The 18,302-nt window shown below is 42.8% G+C and overlaps 1 protein-coding gene across 15 annotated transcripts in view; it reads right to left on the reverse strand.

Moving 5' to 3' along the window:
- The window catches only part of APBB2 (amyloid beta precursor protein binding family B member 2), a 362,842-nt gene extending 356,248 nt beyond the window's left edge, over positions 1–6,594 (reverse strand). For 10 of the 15 annotated variants that reach the window (XM_043871213.1, XM_043871210.1, XM_043871212.1 and 7 more), the window contains exon 1: positions 6,370–6,593. The gene's annotated coding sequence lies outside the window, so the exon portion shown is untranslated. Of the gene's footprint in view, positions 1–6,369 lie in introns of all 15 variants that reach the window. The other 5 variants (XM_043871222.1, XM_043871214.1, XM_043871219.1 and 2 more) reach the window with 2 other exon arrangements.
- Positions 6,595–18,302: the final 11,708 nt, after the last annotated feature.

Raw genomic sequence — 18,302 nt, forward strand, 5'->3', positions numbered from 1 at the left:
AATCCACTTGCCCATGCAGGAGCTACCAGAGACACAGGTTCAATTCCTGGATCGGGAAGATCCCCTGGAGAAGGAAATGGCAACCCACTCCAGCATTCTTGTCTACAAAATCCCAGGGACAGAGGAGGCTGGTAGTCTACAGTCCATGGGGTTTCAAAAGAGTCAGACACAAGTAAGCATATGCACGTACACACACGTAGCCTTTAGTGAAAAGGACCTCAGTTTCCTAATCTCTAAAATGGGAACAGCACTACAGTATCCTGTAAGAATTAAATAGGGTAACAGGTAAAACAAGCTCTTTGCACAGAGTTCCACAATAATATATTATTAAGACCAGTGAGATCCAAATATTAGTAAGTACAGATTTTTAAAGTATTATCTGAAAATTATTTTCTTAAGCTACTATTTAAAACTCAGAAGTAATCTGTGTTTTTTTCCTCACCTCCCACCCTCCTAACAGCTACTCAAACTAAAGGTGAACAATACCAATTCCATGAGCACATTATCCATAAACCTCCAGCGATTCATCAAGGCTCACCCTGGAGGGTGTGATGCTGAAGAGGTGCAAACCAAGCCGGCTATAACACAACTCCCAGTTCTGTGGCTCTAACTCCAACACCATTTCCTAGAATCACCCACCCTGAATCGCTAAAGCATGCCGTTTGGGCAGAAAGAAGTCTGCATGCAAAAAAACAAACCCCACAATCTGTCATTCTGAGGCCCCGCCTGCTAAAATTCACATTTTAGTCACTTGTCCTTTCTGCTCTCTCAGAACCTCATCTTTCATCTTGGCACTTTCCTTGTCATTCTTGGGCTATAATTCAAAAATACTTGCTGGTTCCCAGAGCACTTTCGAAATTAACTTCTTCTCGGCTCCTAGGACCTTGAGTCTGTACCAATGATTCCACATTCCTGGAAGGCCCCATCAGCTCACCCACAAGCTCCAATGTGTCTGGCCTCCACTAGTCAACTTGATCCTGAGGGCAGAGCTCCCTACATCTCAGGCCCAGATTCCCAGATTTATCAATTTCATGGACCATTAAGCTGCCAAATAAAAATATTCCCATCAGTTCACAGAAGAAATCTTACCCCCATATCAGAATGGCATAATGTCAGAGAAGAGGACAGATCTCCTCATTTGAACACACGCAGAAAATATTCACTACATGGTCATCATTATCACGCGGACAAGGAGCATGGAAACCTCACGGACAGACAACAGCCCTAGCGCCGTGATGTGCATATAGTAGACACTCCACTAAGCTCTTACTCACATGGCCGCAATTTGGGAAACGCTGCATTCCAGACCACCAGTCATGCCAAGACTTCCTTCTTCAACAACGGCATTTCCTTCACTCTCTGGAGCTCCGTAAGTTCTCCTCAACCTCATCCTCCTAAGTGCATACTTCCCCCAGCTCAGTTCCAAAAGTGCATTCTTTTTACTCAACTTGAAAAGGAAAAATCAAAACAAAATCACTCTGCCTCCTACTTCAAGCATTCCTGAAGCATACTTTCCAAGAGAGTTACACTTCAAAAACTTTAGTTATAACCTAGAGATAAAATTTTGTAAGACTTCCACAAGCAGCAAAGGACAGAATGGTTCACTTTATTTACAACAGTGACCAAATCATCAACAAACAATAAAGAAAAACCTTAATTCATGTTCCATATCATTCATTATTTCCATATTCTCTTTCCATGGCTGTTCATGTGAATCTACACATTTTACATACCAATAAATAATACGCTGTGACTTTTCCCTGATTACAAAAATAATGCCTGTCCTAGCATTTGTTCAATACTTAGAGGACCACGTAAGATTCAAATATTACAGACAAAAGATTATGTAGAGAGGGAATATCTCCTGTAACTCTACACCCTATGCCCCCTCATACCTTGAAACAGACCAAGGCTTCTAACTTCTTGCCAAGTTGTGATGACTTGACTTTCTACCCCCATGTACTGCCTCTCTTCCATCTCTCATCTGCATTTGCAGTTACTGCCCTACTCCTACCACGGGCCCAGCAGCCCTGGAGCCTAGTTATGATCAGAAGCGCTAGACTTACCGTCTACTTATTATCACTTATTTAAATCCTGGTAACAAATCTGGCTTCTCTTCACCTGCCCCACTTAAAGATTAATGAGGCTGAGTTTTGAGAGCATCTTAAAAGCAAAGTACATTACAAACATCAAATTAGATAGGTTTCCTTTGACCCATCACAGATTACCAAAAAAAAAAAAAGTTCACATAGGTACATTCGGACAGCCATCATTCCTGGTACCACAGCATGGGTATCTGCTCAATACAATGATGGTGCCAACATGAAATGATGATGATCAGTTTATTCCAGAGACCAAGGGCTACAACTCTGACCAAGAGCTAAAGAGACAGGCAGGGACATGGGAAAAGTTTGCCCGAAGTTCATACAGGTGCCCCGGCAACCAGGGCACAGGATAGCCTCCTCTACAGCCCCTGAAGAGACTTACTACTTAGACCACCTGCACGCCCTGGAGCAGAATCTCTTCAGAAGTCTCTGTAGAACAGTTTCAAATACCTAAAGTGCTCTACCCAAATCTAATTATTACCTTATCTCCTACCTAAACTGCAGCCCCACAAAGAGTTAGTTTTATGACAATCATTCTTTGACAATCAAAAACTAGAAGGGATGTAGGAAATGGTCAACAAAATGAAGGGCATTCCACACAGTAGGCTTCCCTGGTGGTTCAGTGATAAGGAATCCACCTGCCAATGCAGGGGACCCGGGTTCAATCCCTGGGTCGGGAAGATCCCCTGGAGAAGGGAATGGCTACCCACCACAGTATTCTTGCCTGGAAAATCCCATGGACAGAGGAGCCCGATAGGCTACCGTCCATGGGGTCCCAAAAAGTTGGACACAACTTAGCAATTGAACAACAATTCCATAAAGCAGGACGGCTCAGACTTAGTGGAACAAAACCAGCTTCCTCTAAGGCTTCACCTGTAGTCCTCCTTTTCAAACGGCCCCTGGACTGGGACCCAAAAGCTCAAAAGACACCATGAGGGTGCCTTCTATTGCAACACCCTCATTTTACAGATGGGGAAACTGAGCTTCCCAAGATCACACAGTAAATTTAAGGAGCAGACAACCCTGGCCCAGAAGGCAAGTCTTGGCATTCCCTGGCTGGTGGTCTTTTTGTGAAATCCCACTAGACATTTATTATGGAGCATCTGTCACTCTGCCTATGACAAACTTCACACCATCAACACGTAACAACATGCGGAATATGCATCGTGTTTAGTCACTCAGTTGTGTTCCACTCTTCGACTCCATGGAGGTAGCCTGCCAGACTCCTCTGTACATGGGGATTCTCCAGGCAAGAATACTGGAGTGGGTTGCCATGCCCTTCTCCAGGGGATCTTCCCAACCCAGGGATCAAACCCAGGTCTCCTGCATTGCAGGCAGATTCTTTACCACCTGAGCTAACAGGGAAGACTAAGAATACTGGAGTGGGTAGCCTATCCCTTCTTCAGGGGAACTTCCCCACCCAGGAATCGAACCGGGGTCTCCTGCATTGCAGGACAATTCTTTACTAGCTAAACTACCCGGGAAGCCCCAGAATATGCGCTAATAACATACAAAATTAAAATGGGTAATCTGGGCTTACCTTCCTTACATTCATTTGTTGGTAGTACAGCAATGTTGAAAATAAATGAACATAAAAGTTTTTAAATCTGAATAGAAGCTTCTTAAAAACATTAAAATCATTCTGAAGACATGCTGTTCCAATCAAATCTAATTCCAAATAACAAATCAAATATGTTTTACAAGAGAATGCTTATTGAATAATGAAAGCAGTTAAACATAGTCTCATATAAAATAAAACTCGGAAGTTCTATTGCTTTACAAGCAATGAACTGTCCACCTCCTCAGAGGGATTTTCTTGGGACGCTGACATTTATGTCAGAGATAACAACATATAAGATGTGTAAGAGTCTGAATATCAGACTTGACACATAGTAAGTAATGAACAAATGCTACTTTCCTTAACTTGGGAGAGGAAAATAAGCATCACCCTCATAAGCAGTAGTATCTTACAATATTCTTACAATACTTTTCTAAAAGTCTGTCCTGTGCCCGTGAAAAATGTAAGGGGCTATACTACAACAGGGCACTGAATATTTTAAAACTGAAGAAGGTATAAAGACAACATCCCATTTCTTTTAAGACACAAATTTAGATATCCTGAAATCAGGATAGTCAACATAATACTGTTCCAACACAATGGCAAGCCTTCCTGTATTCCTGCTGTAACAGAAAAGAAAAAAAAAAAAAGATTTTTGTTGTTTCTCTGGTGGCAGGAAAAAAAACACAGTCATCAAACTTTGAAACATGACATAAAAAGAGTAACAGATTTAAAGTATTTTATCTTTGTACATGTGGATTCTTCCACTATTTAGCAGACTTTTCCTAAATGATTTTGTAGTCAGGATTCTTATTACTCCCGTTAACTGTAAGAAGTCAGTCTTTTAAACTTCAGCTCGTGCGTTTTTCCACTAGCACTTTATCAAAGTTTCAGAAACTGGGACTGTGCTGGCTCCATACAGGTGAATTACTTAGTTAAAAGTATTAACATCCTTTTGAAGAGACAATGAAAGAAACATTTCTTTCCTTTCCAGTTCCCTGGAAAAGGATCTTAACTTTAGAATTCCTTCTCAAAGGCTCTGAGCAAATATCTAGACCAACTCCAGCCTATGGAGTCCCTGAGCGATTTTTCCAGGTCATATAATTAGCCAATGACCAAGGCACAGCTATTGAGACCTGCATCTGTTATCCCAGGTGCTCTGACTGCCAGCCCACTGTACCCTACCTGTATTCTCTCAGCATTCCAAAACCAACCCCCCCACCCCGAGGTCCCTCATCCTCTTAACAAATGCCACCGTTTCAAAACTGCCATTTCTAGGACTCTGCAAGTTACCATAAACAACTGCTCAACAAATATTGCCTCCAAGCTACAAACTGAAAACACCACGATGTGGGTTCCTAAAGAAACCACCCTTCCTGAACGCTCAGCTACCCAAATGCAGACACTCTTAATGATCACGGCCATTTGAGGACAAGATGTGAAGTATAAATTCATGTCAAGAAAAATAAACCAAAGACTCAAGAGACCCAAATCCAGAACAACAGATCAGGATGCCACTGTTTGCTTTTTAAATCAGTGAAATATTAAAACAAAGGACAAACCAATGCCAACCTCCCAAAGTTTCCCCATTTCTTGGAATTCAGACACGACTGCTGGCATCATTTTAAGAGAATCCTTTGAGTATTTTGCCTAAGTCATCAGGCACAACGTAAAGCCAGTGACGGAGGGACTTCTAATCATAGCTGAACCCTGTCTTGTCTGAGCGTCTGACACTGACCTTATTCTCCTCTCAGACTTTGGCCCTCCCCAACCACTCAATCCATCCAAAACAGTCTGGGACGGCCATGGCTCTAAGCTGCCCTGAACTTGACTACAAAACGGCCACAACTCTGATTTTTTTTTTTTTTTTTTTAAATTCAGGTCCCGCGCTCCTTCGACTCTTAGCCCCTGACCCCTCAGTTCTAGCCCCCTTCGCCGATGTCAAGATCACCTTTGATTGTTTCTACGGCACTCCTCCATCCCTCCTCCGTCCAGCAATGTTTTCAACACACAAATGTCATTTCTAGCGTCCAACCCTCCATTCTGTCCGGCGGGCAGCAGAGTGGATTTCAGGATCAGCTTCCCTGCTTCGGTCCCCTTCGCACAGCCATTTTCTAGTTAAAACGCTCCCTGCCTCCGAGAGCGAAATGAACTTTTCCCCCTTTGATCTCCCAGCGGCTAGGCTCTGAACCCCCTAGAATCCAGCCCAGTCTTCAAGTCCCCGGCAGGAGCGCGCTGCCGCCGGTGGAGGGAGAGCCCAGCCGCACAGCGGAGGCCGGTGCCAGGGCAAGGGGGTGTGCGCTCTTCCCCGCCGGCGCCCACCCTCGCTTTTTCCCCGCCGCAGCACCCCCAGCGCACCCCCTCTCACCCCGTCTCCCCCGCCTCAGGCCCTGCCAAGCCCCGGCTGCCGAGGGAAGGAGGGCGCCGAGAAGCCAAAGGGATGGAGTCAAGGAGTGAGCCCTCCCGGCCCTGCGGCGCGGGAGCGGGCACGCGAGACTCCGCGGCAAACGCCCGCTGCAGATGCTGTGGCTGCGGCTGGGCGAGTGGCAGTGGCCGCGCTGCCCTCGGGGCCGCGAGAAGAGGAGCAGCCGCCCGGGCTGCGCGCCGCCACTCGCCCCACGCCGCTGCTGCGGATCGGCTCTCTCCCCAGCACTCCCGGGCCGCCCCGGGATCCAGAGCAGAAGCAAGCACGAGAGCGGGGCTCACCGGCAGTGCGCGGCGCTCGCCTCGGCTCCGGCGCCCGGCAGCTCTGCTCCAGTCTCGCCCTGCCGGGAGCGCCAGGATCAGCTGCGGGAGCAGCGCACGAGCTTCCTACTTGAGACCAGGACGGGCTCCGGCGACTGAGCATGCCCAGTGCCGCCCCGCCAGTCCCGCGCAGGGAGCGGCGCCGGCGAGATTCCCCTTCTCCGGGCTTTGGCGGCGGCTGCGCGGAGAGGCTGGAGGGGCCTGACCGGGCGGGGGCCGATCCCGAGAAAGGCGGGGCCGGGGGCGGGGGCCGGGGGCGGGGGCGGGCCGCGCGCCTCGTGCGACCCCTGCAGGCAGAGGCTTCGGGGCCTCTCGAACTCAGTCCCCTAACCATCCGGGAAGATGGCAGGGAGACAACGCGGGCCAGAACGTCGAGCCCCAGCGCGATGTAGCCCGGCATCCCCTCCTTGCGGCTCGGTGTCTGTCTGCACCAAAAGGCAGCTGGGTAACCTTATCCCTGGCTAGTCTTTTCTCCCACACGTCTGCATTCCCTTATAACGGGAAAATGTCCTCAGAGGAGAGCGGCCCACGCCCACCCAGCTGCAACTTTGTGGGCGAGACCTTCTCCTTCCTTCTGCCTCCTTATCTAGAAACCCAGGCATATGGTGCGTGAGCACACACACCATTTCTCCATGTGAAGATCACAGCAAGATCACCTCAACGGAGGAACACACCTGCAAGAGAGGCAAAGCATAATCTCCCTTTCCCCTCCAGGAATATTAATTAAAACTCAGACAGACAAGCAAGATCCTGATAAGAAAGAATACCAAGGAGCCATCAGTTTTCTGCCCCCAAACACTGCGTAACATCCCCAAAGCATCTTTAGGATTGGGCGCTTCACCAGTGCAGTGACTGTCAAACTTGAGCCTCCATCAGAATAGCCTGAGGATTTATGGAAAGTCAGACTACTGAACAGAATCTCGGAATGGGCAGGTCTGTGATGCGCCCAAGCATCTGTACATTTAACGACTTCCCAGGTGATGCTGGTGCTGCTGCTGGTCTGAAGGCCACGCTTTGGGAACTGCTGCTCCACACATACACACAAGCCTTTCTTACCATCTCCTTCAGGAGGATTATGCTAAAAGTAATTGACTAATAATTACAAGGTAATGGCTGCTCCTCAGTCATCCTTTTCCCTAAACCTCCACAATGCAGTCCTTCTTCAAACAGCAAACTCACTGGTCCCTATTCTTCATGAGAGGACTCTATGTGGTTGGGGGCCCGCATTGCTTTTTTCCTTCAACATCATTAATTTATTGAGGACCCACAAAATCTTACAGTTAGCTTAGGGATAGCAGTGGATAAAAAAGCACAGACCCCTGCTTTCATAGAGCTTAGTCCAGCGAGGTGGACAGAAATCCATTAAATAATCACTCAAAAATGTCACTTCAAACATGAAGAGTGCTAGGAGGGAAATCTACTAGGTGTGTAGTAAAGGGTGTATAATGGGACCCTGATGCAGTCTCGGATGGGGTTGGAAGAAATGAATAGTGGAGGAAAGCTGCCTTGCGGAATAGGAGTTTCTGGCATTTACACCCCCCAAACCTCTCCCATAAACAATTTCCCTCAGACCAATCTGGAGGCCAACAATTATGTCACTCCTTCCGCAAAAGAAAAACAATATTGCCGCTAAGAATTCCCTATAAATCCATGGACGTGCTCATCCCCGGGGCTGTCTCTGTCTATGGAGTTCGTGCACCACCCAGGTAGTCGACGGTTGCCGTGTAACCCACTTTGGGAAAATGCGGAAAGCTCTCTAGTTCTAGTCTACGTCCTCCTGGTCTAAAAAAGCGAGGAAATTAGCCCAGGACCACTCCGCCCATCAGCAGGGGACCACCATCAGCCTTCCAGGCAGGCCCTCTTTCCGCAGGTACTCTATTCCCTCGGGCTTAGCTCCCCGCGGCTCCCCGGATGTCCATCCCTGCCATCCCCTCTCTCCGGGGTCCTAGAGCGGTAATCTCCGTCCACCCCTCCCGGATCGATCTCCTGCGGACCGAGAGGAAAACCCGCGGTGGAACCCTCGGCGGCGGGGCGGGGCGGGGCGGGGCGGGGCGGGGCGACGCGCGCAGGCGCAGTGGCCGCCAGGTTGGGCCAAGGAGGCGCCACGCTCCACACCTGATGCAATCAGCCTTCCGGAAACGGGCCCAGTGGCCGCGCTCGCGCAGGAAACGCTCCTGCGCCCTCACCCGGCCGCTGTGTCCCCGGCCGGCTTCCGAGCCTCCTAGCCACTTGGCTTCGCCCGGGGTAGAGGGCGACAGTCGGCGACCCGCAGGGGACCAGCAGACGTTGGGAAATCTCCGCCAGAAAAAGCAGAATCTCTGGCTGCCCTAATAGTGACGAGGAAACGGCCACCGGACGCTCCGTAGCTGCAGGAGGAAATTCCCTTAATTGTGTATATCCAGAGAGGATAGGCGGGGTGGAAGAGTGGAGGGGAGCTTTTAACCTTGCTTGGTTGCTTCTTTCGTCCAGCTCTCGACACATTTTCTTTCTCCCTCATGGAAAGGAACGTTTGCAGTAAGAGCCGTTTTAAGGCAATAAGAAGAGAAATCCCTGACCGCCACCCCCTGCCACCCCCCTCTTACTTGATATGTAACAGCACGTTAGCTCTGCTACATAAAACCTTCCACCATGCATTTTATAAATAATTGGTTTCTCTATGCATCATCATTTCAGTTTACAAAGAAAATCATTTTTTGTTTCATCACCTCATGCAATTTTGATATCTATTGTGAGTGGATTTTTTTTTTTTTCATGCTGACTCGCCAGTGAATTGTTTTTCAAGGAAATGAAGTATTCCAAAAGCGGGTTTATAAAAGCATGGAAGTAAAAAAAAGTCATTTAAGACTTTAAGGGGGAAGAAAAGGCAGATACAAGGAATTTTAGTTGGAAGGATACTGAGATCATTCTAGAATCAAGTCAGGATCAATTTTTAGATGTTACCGAGGACCTCTCTGTGGTCCAAAGAGGTAAATGATTTTTTCTTACTTGACAGACTACTCAGCAGAACTAGTACTTGAACACAGATTTCTTGACATCACAATCTAATGAAAAAATAAATTTTTTTGCACAAATAACACACAAAATGCAAGACATCACAATGTTTTTTTAGTCCAAAGGTTACAAAGTACAAAATTGGTGGCAACAAAAGAGATCCTATTACTTATTCCTGCTTCTGAAGTCCTTGGTCTTTAAATAGTCCTTGATGTATCCAACCACTGTACAGTCTATCCAACTACTTTTAAGATAACCAGAAACTAGGCATTAAATACTGCAATTACAGTGGTATGAAATTCTTCAGAACTTCCAAACATCAAGAAATCTTTTGAATCAACATTTACAGCTTCTAGTAGCTTCGCTTGATCATGTGGTGTATGAACAGTTTAGGTTAAGCAAAGGGAATTTTAACGATCACAACAAAATATCAGAGTTAATATTTTCCACTGTATTGATTTAAAATATCAAAACAAATCAAAGTGAAATACAAAAATAGTTGCAAAATTCATACTACTACAATAAGAATTTTTTAGAACCATATCTACCTTTTTTATCTTGATGAATGTGTACTTCTTTTTTGGAATGTTCTGACATTTAGAGATCTGGGAGAACACCTTCACTTATGCAAAAATAGAGTCAAGTAAATGTCAAAACACAGAGGTGCAAAGTACAAACTCATCACAATAAGGTACCAGTTACAGAAGAGCCAGCCTTAACTGGGTGCTAAGCCAGGGCCCCATACTGGCTAAGAGTTTTACATAGGTTATGTAACTTAATCTTCACAATTACCCCCTGAGTTAGGTACTTATTATCCTTGTGTTAAAGTGAAGTTTGAGAATGTGAAGTAACTAACTCTAGACACAACAAACCAATTCAATGGCAGAATTTCAATTTGAACCCAGGTGTTGGCCTAGAGCTTGAGCTTAAGTAACACTCTATACAACAAAATGTAAATACAGAGAAAATGATTGTGATTTTTGTCCATACAGGAGAAGAGAGATTCCTTGGCAGTTCGGTTCAGTCATTGGTTAGGACACTGCACTTTCACTGCCAAGGGCCTGGGTTCAATCCCTGGTCGGGATATTAAGACAGCCACAGGCTGTGAGGTACAGCAGAAACAGGGAACCACAAGAAGAGATGGAGTGTTAGACTTACTCTCTTTTCGAAGATGAGCTGGTAAAATTAAGCTGTCTGCACTGGGAAGGAACCCTTTCTTCATTGATGGATGACAGCCCCCAGTCTCAGGACCAGGCTTGCATGCTTGCATGCTGTGTGCTGGGCGGTGCTTAGTCTCCCGGGCATGTCCGCCTCTTTGCAATCCCCTGGACTGGAGCTGGCTGGATTTCTCTGTCCATGGGGTTCCCCAGGCAAGAATACTGGAGTGGGTCGCCATGCCTGCCCTCCAGGGGATCTTCCCAACCCAGGGATCAAATGCCCATCTCCTTTCTTCTCCTTCGTTGGCAGGTGGGATCTTTACCACTGGTGCCACCTGGGAAGCCCAGGACGGATCTTCCTCACAGACAGAAAGCAGATGATCTAATACCTAGTGCTTTGGCGGCGTTACCAACAGGGCCTCTTCTCTGATGAACTGCCTTCATGTCTAGCTGGGTCCTCTAGTCCTAAATTATACAATAGGGTCGTTACTAGCCACATACGGTTTTTTTATTTATATTAACTAAAATTAGAATTAAAATTTCAGTTCCTCAGTCATATTTGCCCCATTTCCAATGCTCGATAGCAGTGTGGGCTAATGGCTACAGTATTGGACAGTGCGTGAAATATTTCCATCACTGCAGAAAATGTTATTGGACAGTACCACTCTAGTTCTTTATCCCAGTAGTGTGAGAGTTTACTCTCTCTTCATTCTTCATCATTCCGACTCTAAGACAAACCATGTTTCTAGCTCTATCTAGCTTTCCCCTGAGCTTTAGTCCTATTTTCCCAAACTAAAAATTATTATCAGAGTGTGGAATACCATCATGGAAAGATATGACTTTGGAGTAAAATTTTATTTCACATCCCAGCTTTTTTATTTGCCATCTATGTGACCTTAGCAAGTTATTCAACCTCACTGAATCTTGATTTTCCTATCTAGCAAATGAGCATCCTAGTCTTTTCATCATCAGTTTGTCTAGGGTTAAATGAAATAACACATGTAAATCTACTCATAGGCCTCCCAGAGACTTCCTTCCTTCCATTCCTATTTCAGTTAATAACATCACCAATTACTCAGGTTTCCAAACTAGAAATCTCAGTCATCTTTAATTCTTCCCCCTCAACCACCCGCAACAAATTAGTCATCAAACCCTGTTGCTTCCACCTTAGGGCCTTTTCTCGAATCTGGGTCCTCCTCGCTGTCTCACTCCCACTGTTCTCACCGACTCGTCATGCGCTGTGTCAGTATCCTGCCAGCTGACCTTGGTGACAGTCATCACTCCCAGCCCAAGTACTTCCTCTGTGCTGCTGTCAGAGAGAGCCTTCCAAAAAAGATGCTGATGACGTCACTCCCTTTCTTTAAGACTGCTGATGACTTTCAGTTGCTTAAGGATCAAAACTACTACACCTAAGGACTCACAGGATCACTCGCCATTCCATTTCAAACCTTTACTGGGACTCCTCTTACCAACCTCCCTTTCAGCCACCCCCTCCCCACCTCCAAACCCCACCGTCCACTCCACCCCCTACACTGATCATCAGTGCTCCTTGAGGCATTCCTGGAACAGGTAATGGCCTTTCTTGTCTTTGCCTTGCACACTCCCTTCTCAGGCTAAACCGACCCTATTATGTATCCCTTACCTGGCAAAATTTTTCTTATTACCTCCAGTACAAAAGCTTAGTCAACTCTCCTATGAAAAATTGACTTGCTTATCCATGATGCCATAGGTTAAGAAGAATAGGTGCTGTGTTCAGGCTACCCAGGCTCACATCCTAGCTACACTACAATGCCACAAGTGGTTTGACTTACCCTCCCCCAACCTCAGTTTCTTAACTGAAAAGGTTAATAATCATAGTATGCACAACTTAATGTTATCATTATACTCAGATAATGCAGATAAAGCTCATAATATTGCACCTGGCTCAGAGGGAAGCATTCAATATATATTACCTTAAAATTATTACCATTATGATTAATATTTATCCATTTTATCCTGTTATCATTATGTGGCTCTTCTTACATTCTAATTAAATTTTTTACTTTCAAGAATTTTTATATTTCACATTTATATTTGGTTTTACATTAAATAAAAATGTTTTATTACTAAAGTAATTGATATTCATTGAACAAAATTTAGGTAACACTGATGACAAACCAAAAAAAGAAAAAGACACTCTCTACTGTTTAAGACACTTCTTGGTTGCAAATAAAAGGAACTCTCTCTAGTTAATTTATCCAGAAAAAAAATATAGGAGGGTTGTCAAGTGGCCCACTATATCATCAAATAGATGGAGAACTGGTTCAGAAAAGGGTCAGGATCTGTGTAAGGCTGGCAGCATGTAACAGAGACCAGACTATGGCACACTCTGTCACCAACGCCCCACTGCACTGGCCATTTGCTGTGGCCGCTGTTCCAGGGTCTCAGCAACTTAGCATCACTACCTCCCTACTCAGGTTCAGAGATGGAACTATCCAAGGTCACAGGCCCACGCCTCAGCAGCCAAAAGGCAGGCAGAGGGAATGTTTGCCTCCCTGCAGATTCCCTATTGGAGGCGGGGCCCTCTCACAACCCAAATTCATGCAATAGAGGATTCACCAAAAATGGAAGGAGAGTCTTTCCCCCTCTCTCATGCTTCATTCACTCATTGGCAAACATCAAGTACTTCCATGCTTTTGTGACTTTCCTTATGTTGATTACTTTACACTCCCTGTTTTACACATGCGCCTTGTCCACTTTTCAAAATCATACTTTCCTTAAAGGCCAAGATTTCTTTTTGAATCTACTACACAGTAAGTTATGAAACTGAGACAGACCCTGCAGGACCCTCCCAAGTTCAAAAGCACCTCCAAGTGCCTTGTTTCTTGTTTATACAAAAATGCATCAGACTCCTAGGCTCCATGAGTTCCAAAGACAAAGTCCAAGCAGTTACTAATTACATAAGTGAGAGAATGAAGAAACAAAGAAAAAGCAGTTAAACAAGAAATATAATGACAAGAATTCAGCGATAAAACGGTCCTACTTCCTCCTCCAGGAAGATGGATATACATAACAATCTGACAATCTTGAAGTTGTTCTGCAGGAACTAGGACCACTCCCCCACAAACCTAGGTGGAGGATGGTGACTATAAGCATGTGGCCCCCAGGTGGGTGGAACCAGAAGGTGGATGATAAAGATTCTGGAAACATCACCCTGTTATCTCGCCAACCAATTAGAAAAGAGTCACACACACTGCAGCCCTCACCCCAAATGTTGCCTTTCAGAACCCCTCACTGAAAGCTACTGGGAAGTTCTGATCTTTGGAGCACGAGCCGCCCCCATGCTCCTTGCTCAGCTCCCTGCAAATAAATGCCATCCTTTCCTTTACTACAACCCAGATGTCCCGGCTGTGCAGCCGGTGAGTGGACCCAAGTTCCTTTCGGTAATAGTTAATTGCTTGCTTCTTGACTGCAGAGCATGACATATATTTTTTTTTTCATTTATTTTTATTAGTTGATGTACAGAACAGACTTTTGGACTCTGTGGGAGAAGGCAAGGGTGGGATGACATATATTTTTGTAGCACCCTTACATACAGTTTGGAGAAGGAAATGGCAACCTACTCCAGTATTCTTGCCTGGAAAATCCCATGGGCAGAGGAGGCTGGCCGGCTACAGTCCACGGGGTCACAAAGAGCCGGATACGACTGAAGCGATTTATCGCACACCCACGCATACATAGAGTTAGATGTTGTGTCATTCTTTGTTGTTATACTGTGAACTTACATTTCTGGCCTTATCACATAGAAGACAATAAATATCTGTTTAATGAATGAAGGAAAGTTAGCTTTCATTAAAGTGCTGAACTAAGCACCTTACAATCTTAACTCAGTTATTCTCAAGTTATAACTCAGTTTTTCCTCAGGCTGTATCACTATTTTATAACAAAGGAAACGGGCACAGGAGAGTTAAGTCACCTTTCCAAGGTCACACAGCTATTAAAAGACAGAGGCAGAATTTGTTCCAGACTGCAAGGCTTGTTCCAGATCTTACCTCTTATCTAAATGAAATGTTGTAACCCTATGAAATGTAGTACATGGTCCTTTTTCTAGGGAATTCCACTACAAGCTTTGTTTTTGTTTTTAAAGTGCTAACAGCTTCCTGGTAAGAGGAGAAAGCTGATTACATCTCTTTGTAAATTTTCACTATTAAAAATATATTTAGTAAATCTTATGAACACTTATTCTATGATTTTTGAACAATGATAATGGATGGGCTTTACATTAATGACATAAGTTTACTTATAATAAAAATCTCAAGTCAAACAGATCATTAGGTCTTTCTCTCCATTTTCCCTTTTTGTCTGTCTCTCTTTGATAGTCTACCCTCCCTCCCTCTCTTCCTTCCTTCCTTTCTTCATTTACTTAGAAACTCGATTTATGAGCACATAAGCACAAGATAAAATTCATCACATTCTTTGTCTCTGCCTTTCTTCCAGGTTACCATGAGTTGTTGCTCTGCAGACACCAGCATTTATTGAACTGGCTCTGGCTACAAAAAAATTTATGTTCTTATGCTCAGGGCAATTTCCTTCACTGGCTGTATGATATCCTCTCACCCCTTCTAAAATCCTTGGTTTGCTTATCTTCAGACAGAAGAAATTTGAGTCCAGAGTACCAAAGTATCTGATGTCTCAACATTAATTGTCTACACAGATAAGGGCAAGAATTTAAATCTTATAAATGGAGGAAAACCATCACCTTCATGTTCAAAGGATATGACATACATAATACCATCCAAATCTGGAAAAGTACTCAATTTTAAATTTGTAAAAGCATAATTAAATAGAAAGGAAGAAATCTGAAATAAAGAATGCTGAAAGATTAAAGAGGTTATAAAAGAACCACAAGAGGAAAAAATGCTCCGCTCATACCAGAGACAGACAAGAACTATATTGCTAATTTGCAAAGGGATTGATAGTCTCCTGGATCAAAAATTTGTTTTCTCTGGTCTCTACTTGTTCCTGTCAAGTACTTTCCACTTTTAAGCAACCAATTGCCCAGTCTACAAAAAGAAAGTAAATGAAGAAAGGAAAGAAGAGAGAGAGGGAAGGAAGGAGGGAGGGAGGGTAGAGTATCAGAGACAGACAGACAAAAAGGGAAAATGGAGAAGAAGATCTAATGATCTGTTTGACTTGAGATTTTTATTATAAGTAAACTTATGTCATTAAATTAAATGAAGTCTAGCTTCTTACAAATATCTGAGAGTATAAAAACAATTTGGGAGAAGAGGAATTACTATAAGAAAAAGAAGGGTAGTTAAAAGCGATAGCACAGAAATAATAACTAACATGGCAGTTAGATATTAGAAAAAAACAAGGTTCTTGGGAAGGTCAATTGTATAAAAGGGAAGACTTCAAAGGCCTATAACAAGTGCTCCATCCCTTGAGACACTTAAAAATTAACCTGGACAAAGAACTAGAATATATTTTGTAGAAAGCAATCCTTTCTGACAAGCTGGTAGATTAGCTCTAATTGATTTTTCCACCTCTAATTTCTTTGAATCTCTGAAATGCTATTCTTAGAAGACAAATGAGTTTTCTTTGAGGATGAACTTTCTGTCTTTGTTTTAAGGAAATGAGTTATGATTTCTCATGAAAATAGTTTCGAAGACAATGGTTTTGCAAGTAATAGTTGTTATTTAGGTTATAAAAGTTAAAAATCAAATTTGCAGGCACCTGAAACTAACATAATATTTATGTCAGCTATATTTTAATTAAAAGGAAAAAAAAATCATAGTCACAACACTAGTAAACATGATAAAATACAATATATTTCCTTCCTGTGTACTAGCAATAGTCTTGGAATAAAATACCCAAGTGGGAAATGAATAAACTAGGAATTTGGGATTAACAGATACATACTATTATATATAAAATAAACAACAAAGACCCACTGTATGGCTGAATAGCACAGGAAACTATATTCAATATCTTGCAATAACCTATAATGGCAAAGAATATATACGTGTATATTACACTTTTCCATCAAGTCCCAATATTCAGGCTCACAAAAGCAACTTTCCCTGCAGTTTCCAAGCAGTATAAAGACACACCTAGGACAAACTGCACCCACACACACATATATATTATTTTCCAGATTCTTTTCCTATATATATATACACACACACACACACACATACATATATATATATATGAATCACTTTGGTGTACACTTGAAATACTGTAAATCAACTGTAGTTCAATTTTTTAAAAAGTTCTCAAGAAGTGGAGGAATAGGATAGAGTCCAAAAACAGGAAAGGTGTAGCAAGCAAATATTCTATCAGTTTTTACCTGTTTTTTTAGTTCATGTTCTGTCTAGAAAGTTATCACTGAGAGAAAAACATTTAGTTTCATTGAAACTATATCAAATTTTGTATTATAGAATCAGATAGCACTTTTGAGGATATGGGGACAATATCATCATGTACATGTAACTTATTGTAAGAAAAGAGCTAAATTAGAAATGTGCTAGAAAAAACTTTGCCTAAAGTCTTTGAATTTTCTTAGAGAACATTTTGCTTGGAAAAAAAAGGGAACTAAGTGAAACAGGAGATATACATGTTTCTCCTTACATATATTATGGTTTTCAAAGCATTTCTATCTACATACTTGGATAAATTTTTTTTTCCTGTGAATAAAAACATGATTGGCCAACAATAGTCTTAAGAATTTTTTTTAATCCCTGGGCAAGAAATATATTTTTCCCTATTATATTCTGAAGATTTCAAGTTTTGTATTTTTTTTATATTTAAATCTTTAATTTCTTTTCTAATGTGGTATAAGATACAAATATAATTTTACAAGACGAGAGCCAACTGTTCTAATGCAATGTATTGAAAAATCCTTGTCTACAATGCCACTTCTATCATACCAAGATCTCACTGATCTGTTCCTAGGCTCTCTATTCCCTCCTAGTGGTTAATATTTCTATTACCATGCTTAATATTACACAATTTTAGCATTGTTACCTTTGTAATATATCTTGATACCTGGAAGGATGGGCTTCTGTACTTTCTTCTGCCTTATTAAATCTGCCTTAGCCCTTCACTCACAGTATCTCTTCCTTATAAAATTTATAATAAATAAATCATTTTGATGAAATACACTTAGAATTTTGATTAATATTATATTTCATATAGATTAATTTGAGAACTGACATTTTTGCTTTATTGAGTAACCTCATACATAAATGCATTATATTTTTCCATCTAAGACTTCCTTGTTTTAACAAATTACTCTCTAAGCTACTAAACTATAAGCCCATGAAACCCATGCATCTTTTCAAATTTGAGAATGATATTAGGACTTGATTTTTATATTTTCTATTTTTAATTTTACTTTTGCTTTTGAAATATAGCTGATTTACAATGTTGTGTCAATCTCTGCTGTACATCAAAGTGACTCAATTATATACCTATAGACATTCTTTTCTATATATTCTTTTCCATTATGGTTTATCACAGGATACTGCATATAGTTCCCTATTCTATACAGTAGGACCTTGTTGTTTATCCATCTTACATATAATAGTTTTTATCTGCTAATCCCAAACTCCCAGTCTGCAGTGTCCTAAATCTGATGCTAGTTCAGCTGAGACAAAACTCCTGTACAGAAGTTCATTGTTCTCACTTTATTTTTCCTGGATTTTATCTTGAAAAAAGTCAGTGAGATGAAGAAAGCCAGTCAAGCACATTGCCTTTGTCAAG

The sequence above is a fragment of the Cervus elaphus genome, chromosome 17, assembly GCF_910594005.1.
Source record: "Cervus elaphus chromosome 17, mCerEla1.1, whole genome shotgun sequence".
Lineage (NCBI taxonomy): Eukaryota > Metazoa > Chordata > Mammalia > Artiodactyla > Cervidae > Cervus > Cervus elaphus.